Raw genomic sequence first — 17010 nt, 5'->3', positions numbered from 1 at the left:
TACCTTTCTCATCAATCCAAACTTTCAGTGAAACGTGGGAGCAGGAGGAGACCATTTCTACCTTTTGTGGTATTCCTTACTTTTGTTTCTCCATGAGAAAAGGGAAAAACTAATGCCTATCACCTTCATAGGATGGATGTTCCAAAAATGGAAAGCTGATGATTATGATGTTCAATAAAAGGTTGGGAAGAAAAGCCTTTTTTATACCCAGCAGTGCTATTTTCTTTCCATTCCTTCATGATTTTCCATGTATTGGGTCAGCACAAACTGTTTTTCAACTTACCTGCATGCATACAGTCAGTGTTCAATAGATGCTTGTTGACAAATGAGTATTCTACTGCTTCCCAGGGTTTTGGTTCATTGGCATTTTGAGTATAGCACCCAGGATGCCTAATTTGCCAGCTGCCGCCCTCTCCGCACTTCCTCTCCCCTTCCTTTAACCTACAAAAACACTTGCTTATTAGTAAGTCATTTTGCAGAGGAAATTGGGTGTGCAAATCCTGTGATTAGACAAACATCTCTCATTAAAAGTTATAATCTGGCAGTCCTCCATGTTGACACCTTAATTCTGAACCCGGGTAGCATTAGAGCACTCAATCGCCCTGAACATCCCTCTTCTTCAGCTCTTTTCCAAGCTCTCTCCTTAGTTTAGCCATCATCAGAAACTGACGAAATCTTACTGATTGGAAAACTCTGCCTCCCCTTCCTTGCAGTGATAATAATGTTTTCTCAGTTTTATTACAGTCTCTTGAGAGAGAGGCTGATTTGCATATTCCCCAACACTTAATTAACGATGTCACCTTCCCAGTGCCTTGAAAACAGTTTGCAGTTTTTTTTTTTTTTTTTCCCCTGGGCAGACCTCCAACGGTTACCTCCCACATTTTCTGCTGCAGTCCTTTTTATTACTTTAATGACAAATAATTGGACAGATTCTGAGTAATGAGGGTGAGAGCCAGAGGACTGTTGTATAGGAGACGGCTGTGCGTTACAAGACACTTTTAGTGGTCTCTAAATCAGATAGACAAGTAGAGTAATGATCATCTTGCTGTAATGAGACACAATTAAGAATCACTACAGCAAATGATAGAGCAGTTCATTGAACAATAACCTCCCTGTTTTTTTTTTTTTTTTTTCCAAAGGAGATCGAAGCTTAATTATAGCATCGCCATTCAAAATGCTAGAGTTAAGATGGTGTCAGCACTTCCCATAGAAATCCAGTATTTTCAAGGATTTATAACTCAAACATAAAAATTGACTCAAATCTGTAGATTAAGGTATAAGGTCTTAATCCAAGATTATACTCTTAAAAAAAGATAAAAACACTATTATATCTGGAAGATAGACTATTATATTGAAAAAAAAAGTCTCATGTTTGTATTTGTATTGCTGCTCCTCTTCTAAGCCAGTGAAATGTAAGTTTCTTGAAGTTAGGAACCATCTCACTATCTTTATATTTCTAATTCTTTTTTTTTTTTTTTTTTTTAATTTTTTTTATTATATATATATATATTTTATAATATTATCCCTTGTATTCATTTTTCCAAATTACCCCCCCTCCCTTATTCCCTCCCCCCGACGACAGGCAATACCATACATTTTACATGTGTTACAATATAGTCTAAGTACAATACATGTGTGCGAATATCATTTTCTTGTTGCACAATAAACATTAGAATCCGAAGGTACATGCAACCTGGGCAGACAGATATTAGTGCTAACAATTTACATTCCCCTCCCAGTGTTTCTTCTCTGGGTGTATCTACCTCTGTCCATCATTGATCAACTGGAAGTGAGTTGGATCTTCTTTATGTTGAAGATTTCCACTTCCATCAGAATACATCCTCATACAGTATCGTTGTTGAAGTATACAGTGATCTTCTGGTTCTGCTCATTTCACTCAGCATCAGTTGATTTAAGTCTCTCCAACCCTCTCTGTATTCCTCCTGCTGGTCATTTCTTACTGAGCAATAATATTCCATAACTTTCATATACCACAATTTACCCAACCATTCTCCAACTGATGGACATCCATTCATCTTCCAGTTTCTAGCTACAACAAAAAGAGCTGCCACAAACATTTTGGCACATACATGTCCCTTTCCCCTCTTTAGTATTTCTTTGGGGTATAAGCCCAGTAGTAGCGCTGCTGGGTCAAAGGGTATGCACAGTTTGATAACTTTTTGGGCATAATTCCAGATTGCTCTCCAGAATGGCTGGATTCTTTCACAACTCCACCAGCAATGTATTAGTGTCCCAATTTCCCCACATCCCCTCCAACATTTGTCATTATTTGTTCCTGTCATCTTAGCCAATCTGACAGGTGTGTAGTGGTATCTCAGAGTGGTCTTAATTTGCATTTCTCTGATCAATAGTGATTTGGAACACTCTTTCATGTGAGTGGATATAGTTTCAATTTCTTCCTCTGAGAATTGTCTGTTCATATCCTTTGACCATTTATCAATTGGAGAATGGTTTGGTTTCTTATAAATTATGGTCAGTTCTCTATATATTTTGGAAATGAGACCTTTGTCAGAACCTTTGTTTTTAAAAATATTTTCCCAATTTGTTACTTCCCTTCTAATTTTGTTTGCATTAGTATTATTTGTACAGAAACTTTTTAGTTTGATGTAATCAAAATCTTCTATTTTGTGATCAATAATGATCTCTAGTTCTCCTCTGGTCATAAATTCCTTCCTCCTCCACAAGTCTGAGAGGTAGATTATCCTCTGTTCCTCTAATCTATTTATTATCTCCCTCTTTATGCCTAAATCATGGACCCATTTTGATCTTATCTTGGTATGTGGTGTTAAGTGTGGATCCATATCTAATTTCTGCCATACTAATTTCCAGTTTTCCCAACAGTTTTTTCCGAATAATGAATTTTTATCCCTAATGTTGGAATCTTTGGGTTTGTCAAAGATTAGATTGCTATAGATGTACCCTTTTTTGTCCTTTGTATCTAATCTGTTCCACTGATCTACCGGTCTATTTCTTAGCCAATACCAAATGGTTTTGGTGACTGCTGCTATATAATATAGCTTTAGATCAGGTACACTTAGACCACCTTCCTCTGAGTTTTTTTTCATTAGTTCCCTTGCAATTCTTGACCTTTTATTCTTCCATATGAATTTTGTTATTATTTTTCTAGGTCATTAAAATAGTTTCTTGGGAGTCTGATTGGTATAGCACTAAATAAATAGATTAGTTTGGGGAGTATTGTCATCTTTATTATATTCGCTCGGCCTATCCAAGAGCACTGAATGTCTTTCCAATTATTTAAATCTGATTTTATTTTTGTGGCAAGTGTTTTGTAATTTTTCTCATATAATTCCTGACTTTTCTTTGGTAGATGGATTCCCAAATATTTTATACTATCAACATTTGTTTGGAATGGAATTTCTCTTTGTATCTCTTGGTGTTGCATTTTGTTAGTGATATATAAAAATGCCGAGGATTTATGTGGGTTTATTTTGTATCCTGCCACTTTGCTGAAATTTTGAATTATTTCTAGTAGCTTTTTAGCAGAGTCTTTGGGGTTCTCTAAGTATACCATCATGTCATCTGCAAAAAGTGATAGTTTAATTTCCTCATTTCCTACTCTAATTCCTTGAATCTCTTTCTCGGCTCTTATTGCCGAGGCTAGCGTTTCTAGTACTATATTGAATAGTAATGGTGATAGTGGGCAACCTTGTTTCACTCCTGATCTTACTGGGAAAGGTTGCAGTTTATTTCTATTGCATATTATGCTTACTGACGGTCTTAAATATATACTCCTGATTATTCTAAGGAATAATCCATTTATTCCTATACTCTCAAGAGTTTTTAGTAGGAATGGATGTTGGATTTTGTCAAATGCTTTTTCTGCATCTATTGAGATGATCATATGGTTCTTATTAATTTGATTATTAATATGGTCAATTATATTAATAGTTTTCCTAATATTAAACCAGCCCTGCATTCCTGGAATAAATCCTACTTGATCATAGTGTATTATCTTGGAGATGATTTTCTGAAGTCTTTTTGCTAATATCTTATTTAAGATTTTAGCATCAATATTCATTAAGGAGATTGGTCTATAATTTTCTTTCTCAGTTTTCAATCTACCAGGTTTAGGTATCAGTACCATGTCTGTGTCATAAAAGGAATTTGGTAGGACTCCTTCATCCCCTATTTTTTCAAATAATTTATATAACATTGGGGCTAATTGTTCTTTAAATGTTTGGTAGAATTCACATGTGAATCCATCTGGCCCTGGGGATTTTTTCCTGGGGAGTTGATTAATAGCTTGTTCTATTTCTTTTTCTGAAATGGGACTATTTAAGCAATTTATCTGCTCCTCTGTTAATCTAGGGAGCCTATATTTTTGGAGGAAGTCATCCATTTCACTTAAGTTATCAAATTTATTGGCATAAAGTTGGGCAAAGTAACTCCTTATTATTTCTCTAATTTCCTCTTCATTGGTGGAAAGATCCCCCTTTTCATTTGTAAGACTATCAATTTGATTTTCCTCTTTCTTTTTTTTGATCAAATTTACCAAAGGTTTATCTATTTTATTGGCTTTTTCATAAAACCAACTCTTGGTTTTATTTATTAATTCAATAGTTTTTTTACTTTCAATTTTATTGATTTCTCCTTTTAATTTTTGTATTTCGAGTTTAATTTTTGGTTGGGGGATATTTCTAATTCTTATTACAGCGTCTGATAAGTTATTTTTGCTGTTCAATTATTTATCAGTCATGTCCAACTCTTTAAGACCCCATTTGGGGATTTCTTGACAAAAATACTGGAGTCATTTGCCATTTCCTTCTCCAGCTCACTTAACAAGTGAGGAAACTGAGGCAAGCAGAATTAAGTGACTTACCAAGGATCATAAGGCTATCAGGTGTCTGAATCTAGATTTGAACTCAGGAAGATACGTTTACTTGACTCTAGGCTAGGCACTCTACTACTTCATCATATAACTACCCAGTAGTAGGCATTTAGAAAATATTTATTGTGCTCAAAAAGCAGAGATTTTGTATTGTATAACTGCATTATATAGCAGAAGAGGATTCAGAAGTATGGCATTTGTTACTTACCAGTGACCTTTAATCAAGGCACTTTATTTCCTGGAACAGAACTTTATCTAGAGATATTTTCATTTGGGATAAAAACCAATTGAGTGTGGGAATGAAGAGGAAAAAGCAACAATATATATGTACAACCATATATGGACAAATAATAGTCTAAATCTCATCTCCACAGGGATTGGGAGGCAAGGTAGGCACAGAAGAAAGTTGCCATGGAAATTGTGCTCTGAAGGGGAGGTGTCCCAGAGACTATTCATGGCATGGCAACATGAGGAGGACCATGAGGTCAAAAGAGGGTTATAGTCACTATAGGAACTTCCACACTGGATATTGTCTGTTTTATGTTTTCTTATGATCATCCTTCCACTACTCAAGCTAAAAGTCTTGGTTGACTCCTCTCAGCTACTAATCCCACATAGCAATTTGTTGTCAAGCCTTGTCCTTTGTACCTTCAACACATTTCTTTAATGGGCCCTATTCTCTCCCACTCATATAGCTATCATGCTGGAGCAGGCCTTTCATTATCTCCCATGGGACAGAATATTACAATAGCTTTCTAATTGGTATCCTTACCTCTGGTCCATCTTCTCAATTGCTATAATAATTTTTTTAAAATTTCCACCATCTGACCATGTCATTCCCACTATTCCCATTAACATCCCCAATAAACTCCAATAGCTCCCACTACCAGCAAATATAAAATCTTTCATTTGTCATTTAATGCCCTTCACAGTGTAACCTGTTCTATCTTTTCTGATTTCTAACACTTCAATCCCTTTTATATACTCTATAAACCCCATATACTGGCATTCTTATTCTTCAAAAAATATTCCTTCTCCCAACTCTTTGCCATTTTATTTGCTTTCCTTTATGCCTGGAAGGTAAATGGAAGGTAATCTCTGCATTCATTTCCTTTAAGATTATCTTTTATTTTTACTATATATATATATATATATATATATATACACATATATATATATATATATATATGTATATATATCTTGTATTTATAATTTTCTCCTTTTATCCTTCCCTCATTAGAATGTGAAATCTTTGAGGATAGGACCTGTTTCTGTTTCTCTCTCTGTGTGTCTATGTCTATGTGTGTATCTCTCTCTGTCCCACTTTGTCGGTCTCTTTTCTCTCTGTCTCTGTCGCTCTCTGTATATAGATATATCTATATCTTCTATCTATCTATCTATCTATCTATCTATCTATCTATCTATCTATCTATCTATCTATGTAACTATTTCCTTCCTTCTTTCCTTCCTTCCTTCCTACTTACCTACCTACCTACTTACTTTTCTACCTACTTAGCTATCTATCTCCTGTGCCTGGAATGTAGTACTTACTGATTGATGTCGTGGCATTTTCTAAGTTGTTAAAAAGAAGAAGGCTGGGTACTAGCTTGTGGGTTATATTATAAGGGTGGTCAACTATAGGATTTTTCCTAGGATTCAAAATTATCAAATAACTCTGTCAGACCAGACTTGTTATTTCAAATGCAAGTTGGAGTAATCCAGAGAGAATGCTACAATGAAATGAAGAAAACCAACTTTTTTGTTGGTTTATTTGTTTTTGTTTCTATTTTTGCTTTTTTATAAAATTATTGGACTCAAATGTATTTTCTCCTTTGGGCTAAACCTTGCCTTAAGTTCTTGCTAATTGGGACATCTTTATTTGTCTTATTCAGATAATTGTTTCCATTTTTTTTTTTCTTTTTACTATTTTTGCTATGCTTTTATTTACTTTTCATATAAATAAATTAAAAATAGTAGTGTTTTTACACATAGGGTGTTTGGTTTGTTACTTGGAATTTTATCATTATCTAATTTATTTAAAAATATTATAGAGTTTTAAAAGTATTTGTAATATTACTGCAGAAATAATTATCCTCTAATTTCCTTAAAAGTCTAAAAGACCCTCTGCTTTTATTCCATTTCATGTGATCACCATATATATGCTTTTAAAGTACAAGATTATTGTCCATTAAAATAATTTTATTAAATTTCTGTAATTGCTAGGTTTTGGCTAATGCAGTCCTGATACATACTATTTATGCGTCTTTACACTCAGAGTGAGTTGCCAGCTTTTATAGTGACCTTATGCACTTCCTCTCACCTACAGACCTAATTTTTTTCTCCCCAAAAGACACTCATTAAGCCTTACTACTTTCTTTGGAATCGACTATTTGCTATTTCATAAACTGAGAAACCAAGGTCCAGAGGAGACTCATGGGCCTCTTAAACACAATTCAAATATGATGACATCAGGTCAAGTAGTTTCATTACTAGAAAGTGAACTAATGGGTCCCATGATGTCTACCCTAGCATTTTGTATGTATCATCCTGTGCCAAAATCAATGACTATGACCTTAAAAAAATAAGTCGTTAAAAAAATCACCATCATAACATTTGAAGAGTAAGTGTAGACAGTATACACAAATGCAAGTATAATGTCTTCTGAGACACAAAAAGGGTTCAATACCTATGACAATAAAATATGGATGGAAGCATGGAGATGTATATAAATTGGGATTCATGTATATAAATTAGTTCAATTATCAAATTGGCTTATCTCTAAGATAATGAGATTTATATTTTTAATGAAACTATGCATTGTGTTTAAGCCTAATTATTTCCCCCTTCACTGAAAGCTTCTAGGGAGGCTAGACATTGTTGTTTATCCATTGTTCTTGCAGAGGACCTTGGCATGTGGGAAGTGGTGCCATGGCATCCAAGTGAATTGGATTTTAGTGAGGGAGGGCCAGGCAAGGTCATCAGCTTTACTCTCTTCTCCAGAGCCATCTAGGTCCGGTGGCAAGAAATAGATCAGGATGACTAGAAATGACCCCCGAATGCAGTAGAAGATCTTGGTCTTTTTAAGGTCTCAGTTTGACTGAGGCTCCCAATTAATACTTAAGACTAGGTAAGAAAGGAGGCAGGGAATGGCTTCTTTTACCTATTCAAAAAAACTCAATCTAAGGATAGAGAAGACTCGGAGGGTTTCTGGCCCAAACAAACAATTGCTGTTTATATTCACTCTGAGAGACTCTGGACCAAAACCAGGACCAAGTGGGGCTTAGCCTAGGACCTATTGGTCAATCAATGAAAGCTAAAGTGATTTATGTTTAAGATATGGTCTTAGTCCTTAAGTCCTAATATTTCTTGTGAGATTTCAGGGATCAAAATTTACAATCCTTTGGGTAGGTAAGGATATAGGAAAGAAAACAAAAAGAAGAAAAAAGATGGAAGCTGTGTTGGCCAACTGAACAGTTCCAGTTGGGACTTCTGTGGGACACTCATAAAAGTTGTTAATTGTCTTTCCTTCTTGAAGAGGGCCATGACATCAGGCATGCAATATTATGACATGTAGATGAATTGGATCTAAGTCAGGGAAGGCTTTGCAAAGTCTCCTGCTTTTCTTTCTTCTCAGGAGCCATCTGGGTCCAGTGGCCAGATTTAGATCAGGATGATTAGAGATGGTTTTGATGTAGTGGGAGAATAACTGAACAATTTTATTTCCAGTTGTGATCCTGAAGGAGGCCAAAAACAATCTTCTTTCTCATGTGAATTCCACTTTTTCTCTAGGAATCTATTCTTTTTATTTTCATCCTTACATTTCCCAATGCTTATTGCCATTTTTATTTACTATTACTAGAGATGATATTTATGAATGAAGTAATACACATTTATTCTCTTTTTAATAAAAATTCTATTGACAGACACATTGAAAATACTTCTAGTTCTCACTTTTAGGTAGGTATTTTAGGTCATATTAAGTGAAAGATCTTCAATTCCTTTTTAAAAACAGAATTAAAGTTTTATTTAGAGACTTTTTGTGTAATTGATATAATTATATGATTTAAAATTTTTATTACCATGAAAATTATGCTAATATTTTCCTTGAAATGAGTCATCCTTGCATTCCTGGTATTAATTTAATTTGAGTATAATGGATCTTTATTAAGATACATTATTATAATATCTTTGCCAGTAATTACATCAGTAAGCATTGGTAATGTTGGTGTATTCTCTTCTTTTTCTGATTTATTCTTCCATGGTTCAGAAATCTGAACTTTTTTTTAATTATATACTACTTTAGTTAGAAAACATTAGAGGATCATTGAGTTCCATATTTAGATGTGTTGTTTTAAATTTTCCTAATTGCTTTCACTTTGTGTTTAATTTTGAAATGTAAAGGATTATACTTGTGATGTCTGCCTTTTTATGAGTTATTTATGCCTTAATGAATAATATTACATATGAACTTGGGAAATAAGATTATGCTCTTTAATCATTCATTAATCCTGTCATCTGTAGGAATGCTCATGATGATAGGAAGCTCACCTAAATATTTTACCTTACATACAGTTCTGTAATTGTCTTCCTATTATATTGGTCAATCTCTTTTAAAACAACTCTAAAGCCATCTGCATTTAATTGCTTGTTAGTTCTTTTGATATTTATATTATCATTTGATAATTATATGATTTGATGCACATCCACTTACTGTTTATAGTATTAACAATCATAATGTGCTTTCCTAATTGTTTCTCTTCATAAAATATGTTTATTACTTCCTTTTATGAAATATTGATAGCAAGCTCAAAGCTACAATCATTAAATCTTCTTGTAGAAAGTAATCATTGAGTACACCTCTCAGATTGGCCAATATGACAGGAAAAGATGATGATAAATGATGGAGGTGTGAAATTGAGACACTAATACATTGTTAGTGGAGTTGTGAGCTTACCAAACCATTCTGGAAAACAATATGGAACTATGCCTAAAGATGCTAGCAAACCATGCATATCCTTTGATCCAGCAATAGTCTCTACTGGGCCTATATTCCATAGAGATCATAAAGGAAGGAAAGGGATCCACATGTGCAGAGATATTTGTAGCAGTCCTTTTTATAGTGGCAAGGAACTAGAAACTGAGTGGATGCCCATCAGTTGGAGAATGGCTGAATAAGTTATGGTATATGAATTCTATAGAAATTTATTTCTCGTTAAGAAATGATCAGCAGGATGATTTCAGAAAGTCCTGGAGATTTACAGTGAAGATAAGAATGAAGTTGAAGTCAGGAGGTCTAGGATTAAGATGTCATTGAATAGCTTTGTGACACTTGTAATCTCATTAATAAACTAGAGATAGTAGTACTTATATGACATTGTCAGGAAAGTGCTTTGTAAAATCTGCAAATTTTACTTAAGTACATTGTGGTTATTATTATATTTATTATTTTTAAAATGACTACACACACACACACAAATATATATGTAGATAGTAAATTTATATTGTAAAGTGTTCCATAAAATGTGATACATTATTACTATCACATGGCCTGGTTCCAGCCCTAAAGGAGATTGTCATCTAATTAAAGGAGACAAATTAGATAAATAAAACTAGATAAAGTATAAACCAAATTATAAAAGTAAAATGCTCTATCTTGCTATTGTCTCTAGTGATCTGTAGCCAAATTACTTAATTTTCTCTGAGGAGGGAGAGAAGAAAGGAAGAAAAGCTAGGGGTCAAGGTGCCTTTTATGCTATGTTTTCTAAATCAGTGAGTGTGCAAGGTCACTTCTGAGAAGACTTCTCTCCTGTATATGCTAAACATAGTCCCATGTATCTAGACTGCTTACACTTCAAGATTAGCAAAACCTTTGGTAAAGACTTGATAGTACTTTGTATACAAAATAGCTTTAGTTATTCTTATGTTGTACTTGTAATAAGAATGGGATATGACTAAAGATGTAATGGAAATTAATTCAATGGAAATTAATGTGGAATTTGGGGAAAAGAAATCCTGGGTTATGTATTTTGAACAAAATCATTCAACCAGCACATTCTTAATGAGTGCCTGGTACAGGTGATAGCTCCTATATACAAATAAATACTACTAAATAGAATTTGAGAGATTGATATGCCATGAGAATTTAAAGGAGACAGAGATCACTTTAGGGCGGTATTAGAACAAAGATTGCTTGGGGGAGATGAAGGAAGAAAAGGAGAGAGAAGGAAACAATAGAGAGACCAACAGACAGAGGGAGACAGAGAAAAGGGGGAGGAAAGAATGGAAAGACAGAAAGGAAAAGAGAGAGAAAGGGGGGAGAGGGAGAAAAAGGCAAGAGGGGGGAGAAAGAGAAGAGAGGGGACAGAGGATTGACTTTACTAGGCTTGGCCTAGATGTCTCAATAATACCAAAAATAAATTTACTTTGAGTGGCACAGATGATAGTTATTATATCCAAGTGAATTCTGGAGTAAGATGCAGAGCACAGGTGAGATAGGCAATGATCATGTGTGGGAAGATAGATGTTACCTGGCCTGTGTTTGTCATGGTCAATTTCTTTACTAAACATGGTGCTTGAAGTAAATTTGGAGATTTGGAAAGATACATAGTTGATGACCTTTGTTGAAATCAGAAAACCTAAGAGAGTAGTTTGAAAACCTGCACTGAGATAAGAAGTTAAAGCATGAGATCTCTCTCAGGGGGATGAGTTGTTCTGATTGGATTTTTCTGAAAAATGTTGCTTTTCACAGAAGGCTTTACCTCTTATTAGGTATTCCATTGAAGGGATCCCTGTATGGTCAGAAAAAATGGACACTAAAGTCCCTTCCAAAGCTAAAATTCTATGACCTTATCAAAAGTTATTCTATATTAAAAATATTTCTCAAAAGAATTGCCAACTATTAATATCCAAATGAGAGAATGCTTCACTTTTTTTTTTTTTTTTTTTTTTTTTTTTTTGCTGAGGCAATTAGGGTTGTGACTTGCCCAGGATCACACAGCTAGTTCACATCATTAATAATAAGGGAATTACAAATCAAAAATTCTCTGAGGTTGGCAATGATGACAAAATATGCAAAGTCAATATCACAGGGATTGTGGAAAGATACAGTATTGGTAGACTTGTGAATTAATTTTAAATTGTGACTGAAATTCCCATACCATTTAACCCAGAGATCTACTGCAAGATTTATATATATATATATATATATATATATATATATATACCACTGCAAAGCGATAAAAGAAACTTACATACACACATACACACACACACACACACACACACACACACACACATATATACCACTGCAAAGTGATAAAAGAAACTTACACTAGAACCTTTTTTTAAATAGCATTGTAGAATTGTAAACAAAGTAAATAACCATATATTATGAAATAGTATGTGGTAATTAATATGTGAATGTAATGTGATATCATTGTCCTGTAAGCAGTAATGATTGTGGCAAAATGTGAAAATTTTTATCAACTGTTTCAAAGTGAAGTAAGCAGAATTGGGAGAACAGAGTACCTAATGACTAAAATACTATAACTGGAAAGCACAAGAATGTATATAATGACTAGAATGTTTTAATAGAGAAAATAAGAACAAAAAGATCAGAATTTAATGTTACAAAGTTTAATGACTTAGGATCCAAGCTTTGGTTCCTCTTTGGAAAGAATTAATTCTTCTTTAGAAATATACTTCCCTGTGGAGGTGGGGGACTTTTGAGTGTAGAACATTATAGATATTGTAAGACAAATCAATAGTTAAGTTTGGCTGAAGTTATCATATTCTATGTGCAAAGTAGAATTGCTAAAAGCTCCCAAAAATGAGATGTGTAAAATTAGAGATACCTCCACTATAAATGTTCATATGGATTATTTGTGCTAGACCTATGGTAAAGCCTTCTGAGCTCTGTGTCAGACACAGTTGACCACATTGTACCTTGACCCAACATAGTGGTACCATTTGGTCCTTTTCTATCATTAAGGGTTACAACCAGGGAGTTTGGCTGAAGCATTTACTCTTTTAAATTTTTGTTATAAGAGATGGCTTTCGGGAAGTAGACTGGAGGATCTGTAGAGAAAGGCAGGTGATGAAAAAACAAAAAATATCAATAAAATCTATTTGAAAAATACTGTGGTTCTAAAAGCTCTTTCCACATTTTATGCACACAGGTGAAAACTGCCCTGTGCATCCTACTGTTGGCATGGCTGCTGGATCTAATGCTGCCCCTTTCCTCTGGTGGACCACAGCGTGCTTTTGCAGAAAAAGAGATGCAACACTTTTGTCTGTTAAATACCAGGTGAGTCTTCCTGCTGCTCATGGTTTTCAGCATTCCACAACTGTTGCTGTTTGACTTGAGCTTGGCTTCACTGTGTGTTTATGATATTTATTCTACTTCATCTCCTTGGAGTTACTCCTCCTGAGCTCACCATATAGCAGCTGCAAGGGCACCCTGCTGTTTTGTATCATATGCACCTGCCCAGCACATGGGAGAAGGTGCCACACACCAGAAACAGAGCTTGCAACTATCGAAAAAAAATGAAAGGGGATGAGCTGCATACTATTTCAGATGAAGAAATAATATCATAGGGCAGTTAATCAACAGGACATCTATTTTGTTAGAATCTTTTTGAAAGACTTAGGGAAGCTTTCCTAATACAGATTCAGAATTATATTATGAATATTCCAAAAATCTATGAGTAAGTTGTGACTGTAAGTTGCATAAGGAGAGGGCCCGACTTGTCTTTTGTCTTTGTAGATCAGTATCTGGTACATAGTAGGCACTTGATAAACGCTTGTTAAATTGGATTGAAAGACATGTTGGAATGAATACTCTGCCTCAGGATTTCACCATGTATAAGAATAAAGGAAGTATAAAACACTTTCTTTTCTTTTTCTTCCTTCCTTCCTTCCTTCCTTCCTTCCTTCCTTCCTTCCTTCCTTCCTTCCTTCCTTCCTTCCTTCCTTCCTTCCTTCCTTCCTTCCTTCCTTCCTTCCTTCCTTCCTTCCTTCCTTCCTTCTTTCCTCCTTCCCTTCCTTCCTTCCTATCTGTGTATAGCTATATCTATACATTATACTATGTGACAGATACTGTGCCAAACCCAGTATAAATGTTATTTCATTTGATCCTGACAACAACCCTGCAAGGTATTCTTATTACCTCCATTTTATAGTTGAGAAAATTGAGACAAACAGAATTTGTGTGACTTAAAACACAAGTATCTGAGATTAGTAAACTGGTAAGTATCTAAGAATAAATTTGAACTCAGGTCTGACTCCAGGCTTACTACTATGTCCAACATACCATCTTTACAACTTTGAAAACATTACCATAAGGAAATGAGGGAACACATTTTTTCCTTACTCTGAATATCTGATTTCATTTGGTATAGGCCAGGGGTTCTTAACCTGGAATCTATAATGTATTTTTCAATATGTATGTAATTGTATTTCAGTGAAATTGGTTTACTCTGTAATCCTATATATTTTATTTTTACATCCTTTAAAAATTGAATTTTGAAAAAGGGGTCCATAAACTTCAACAGATTTCCCAGGGAGTGCAGAACATTCAAGAAGGTTAAGGATCCCTTATGAAGGGAAATTCCTGGCATGTAAATTCCCTCTACCAATAGAGATCAACACCTGTTTAGCCTGGGGAATAGGGGTTTTAAGTCTTATTTGCTTAGGGTTACACAATCCAAAGATCAATAAAAGTTATAAATTGAATAGAATCTAAATTTTGCACCTGGAAACCTCTGCATGAAATCTGACAAAAGTTGCTGGCTATGATAATTGAAGAATACTTTGATAGGTCAGGGGAAAATGATCATCATCTGTAAGTAATTGCTTATATTGTATCAGTATTATATAGGGGGTCATAGAACTTTTAATGTAGTTTTAACCTATTAAATTTAAACCTAAACTAAGACGTTTGGGGGAAAGGACATTATTAATATACTTCAAATGAGTTGTTAGAATTAGGCTAATGATGTTGCTGAATATTAGAAGTGGCAGGGGCCTTAGAGACTTTATTTGGCAGATGAAGCAACTGAGATTCACAGAGGTAAAGTCACATTTTAAAAGTCACAAAGTTATAAGTAGTAGAGCCAAGACTAGAACACATGCCTGAATCTCAATCATTTGTTCATTCTTAAACAATAAGCAAAGAATAAAGAATATAGAGAATTATATGCTATATAAAATAATTACAAAATTATATAATTATGTGAGGATCTTGATGGTCATCATCACCTTTAATCAGAGCTTGAACATTGTATAACAGTACAATATTCCTGAGAAATCATCCCCCAACCTTTACTTTAAAGTCTTTTTTTCAGGGCAAACAACTGATCTTCCAAGGCAGCCCATTGTGGTTTGGGGTGGTTCTGACAATTAGAAAGTATTTCCTACCATCCAAGTGAAATTTGCTTCTCTGTAATTCATTGTTCAGTTTGAGACTGAGATGACTAATTGTGATCTTTACAGATACTGAAAGATAACTCTTAACATTCCTCAGTCCTTTAACTGGTGTGGTTAAAAAGCCATTTTGGTTATGTCTCATAGACTTCCTTGTATTGGGCAGTTCCTAAAATGTGTTGCTCAGGTTCGGACACAATATTCTATATGTTTTCTAATATATATACATTTCAGGTATATTTAATTTAACAAATTTATAATGTTTTAATTATATTATGTTATATAATACAATGCTATATTATTTTCAATAATGTCATCTACATTTTTTTAAAATTTTCATTTATTTATTTATTTTTTTTTTCTGAGGCTGGGGTTAAGTGACTTGCCCAGGGTCACACAGCTAGGAAATGTTAAGTGTCTGAGACCACATTTGAATTCAGGTCCTCCTGAATTCAGGGCTGGTGCTCTAACCACTGTGCCATCTAGCTGCCCTCTGTCATTTACATTTTCAAATGTCATCCTCTGTTATCCCTCTACTGGAAAGCTATTATAACAAAGAAAAATAAAGGGGGAAAACTATAATTCATCAAAACTAACCAATATGTTGAAAAAATCAGACAGTATCTTGTTTCAAATCCATAGTTCTCTATCTCTGCAAATAAACGAGAGGAAGTACCTTTTCATATTTGTACTCATATCTTTCTGACTACAGGCCTATCAACCTATCCATTACACTACACAGCTGCCTATTTTCTTTGTCTCATTGTTCTAATTTGCTAAAATATTTTTTAGAACCCATCTACTGTCATTCAGCACATTAACTATTCCTTTTGGTTTTGTGTCATATGCATATTTAATAAGCATATTAAGCATACCTTTATACAACTCATTGATAAAATTTTTCAGCGGACCAGAGCAAAGTACTGAGTGCTCTGACACATTAATGCAATGTTTTTCCAAGTTGACATAAGTCCTCTGATTACCAGTCTTTGATTTAGCCAATCTGTTAGTTAGAAACTTACCCAACCATTGCACAATTCAATCCATAACTTTATAACATATGGAATAGTTTGTTATATGGTCAGATTTAAACATGGATATCTTTCCTTTCCTTATGAACTGCCTATTCATAATCTTAGACCACTTATCAATCAGAGAATAATTTTAATCTTATAAATTTGAATCAGTTCTTACATATCTTGGAAACAAGTCTTTTATACATTTATTTGCAAATGAACATACTGAGAGTATTAATTGGCTTGCCAAAAACCAGTTCTGTTGTGACAATGGGCATTTCCCTGATCTATCAGTCTAATAAATGTTTTAAATGGGGAATTGTTGTTAATATAGCATGACTTTACCTTTGTTGAATCAATTCAAGCTTGTGAACAACATTTCTCTTTTTCAACACTCAAAACAATCCCTTCAATAATGTCATAGAATTTTGTGAGAAACTGAGAGTTTGGATAAATTTTTGAGAGCTTGCTCATTTATTATTTAGCTGTATATACATCTCAAGTAATATCTTTTTTTTTCTACTTTTTCTGACCCTTTCATTCTTCCAATAAAAAAACAAACAAAAAATTACAATAGACAGAAGACTCAGTTATTTTCTTGTGAATGATCACAGCATATTTTTGCTGAAGTCTTTTGGTTTAACTTTGGTGGGCACACAATACAGAAAGAAGGTACTGGGGCTTCAAAATGTAATGCAGATG

General features: G+C 34.2%; 1 long non-coding RNA gene across 1 annotated transcript in view; it reads left to right on the top strand.

Moving 5' to 3' along the window:
* LOC141554836 (uncharacterized) overlaps positions 1-13169 on the top strand; it is a 212076-nt gene extending 198907 nt beyond the window's left edge. Inside the window, exon 3 of the long non-coding RNA XR_012485979.1 lies at positions 13048-13169. This is a non-coding gene — a long non-coding RNA (uncharacterized LOC141554836). The remainder of the gene's footprint in view (positions 1-13047) is intronic.
* Positions 13170-17010: the final 3841 nt, after the last annotated feature.

Source organism: Sminthopsis crassicaudata, chromosome 1 (genome assembly GCF_048593235.1).
Source record: "Sminthopsis crassicaudata isolate SCR6 chromosome 1, ASM4859323v1, whole genome shotgun sequence".
NCBI lineage: Eukaryota > Metazoa > Chordata > Mammalia > Dasyuromorphia > Dasyuridae > Sminthopsis > Sminthopsis crassicaudata.
The sequence above is the reverse complement of the archived record's forward strand: the minus strand, read 5'-3'. Positions and strand labels throughout refer to the sequence as shown.